This window comes from Bison bison, unplaced genomic scaffold (assembly GCF_000754665.1).
Source record: "Bison bison bison isolate TAMUID 2011002044 unplaced genomic scaffold, Bison_UMD1.0 scf7180017864299, whole genome shotgun sequence".
Lineage (NCBI taxonomy): Eukaryota > Metazoa > Chordata > Mammalia > Artiodactyla > Bovidae > Bison > Bison bison.
The window spans coordinates 1889455-1890541 of NW_011494871.1; the positions used below are offsets into that span (position 1 = coordinate 1889455).

Consider the following 1087-nt stretch of genomic DNA (forward strand, 5'->3'; position numbering starts at 1 on the left):
GGTCAAGTTCACTGTAGATAGTTAAAATCACATACTAGGGTCATGATTCAGGGTTTAACTGTTGGTTTTGTAGGAGGATTTTCTCCTTGGCACACTTAGTGCTGTGTCCTGGAATTGGTGCCCAGACAATTTTAAGTGTGGTATGAGCTGTTTGTGTCACGGGAATAAAATTAGATGCGCCTGTTGCTAATAGAAGGGAATGAAACATGAGACAGACCCAGAATGGGAGCCTTCCTCCGGCTGCCTGGCAAACTTGACCCCTCCCCCTCACTGCGCGATTCCTGGGACAGCCTCAAATCCTGTCTCAGAAGCTCTGAAGGAGTACAGTTAATTCACTTTGTGCTTTTTGACAACATTTAAGGTAAGTAATCGGCTTTAACTTGGATCTTACAGAATTAGAATGTTCAACTTAAAGACCAAATAGGTATAAGGCTTCTTGATTATTTTTCCTTCATAGATGACATAATGGAAAATAAATTTAAAATGTTAAATAAATTTAGCTCAAAATGATTATATATTAAATATCAACAAAATGGAATTAACACTTCATTTCAACTTTCAAGTTTTTCCAACTACTAAAATGCTACATGATATTCTAGCATGATTATGTCCTTCTAATAGTTTTAATTTTAGAACACCATGACAGTATTTTTGTATTATCAGGCATTCAGTTGTTGCTGCTGCTGCTGCTACGTCACTTCAGTCATGTCCGACTCTGTGTGACCCCATGGACGGCAGCCCACCAGGCTCCCCCGTCCCTGGGATTCTCCAGGCAAGAACACTGGAGTGGGTTGCCATTTCCTTCCCCAATGCATGAAAGTGAAAAGTGAAAGGGAAGTCCCTCAGTCATGTCTGACTCTTAGCAACCCCATGGATTGCAGCCTACCAGGCTCCTCCATCCATGGGATTTTCCATACTGTAGTTATCTAGATAAAGAGTAATCTTTCAGATCACCTACTTCTAATTCTGGGCTTCTCTGGTTGCTCAGACAGTAAAGAATCTGCCTGCAATGAAGGAGACCCGGGTTTGATCCCCGGGTGGGAAGATCCCCTGGAGAAGGGAATGGCAACCCACTCCAGAGTTCTTG

General features: G+C 42.3%; 1 protein-coding gene across 1 annotated transcript in view; it reads left to right on the plus strand.

Moving 5' to 3' along the window:
• The first annotated feature begins 223 nt into the window (after nt 1–223).
• The window catches only part of SGCG (sarcoglycan, gamma (35kDa dystrophin-associated glycoprotein)), a 31111-nt gene continuing 30247 nt past the window's right edge, over nt 224–1087 (plus strand). Inside the window, exon 1 of the mRNA XM_010851197.1 lies at nt 224–361. The gene's annotated coding sequence lies outside the window, so the exon portion shown is untranslated. The remainder of the gene's footprint in view (nt 362–1087) is intronic.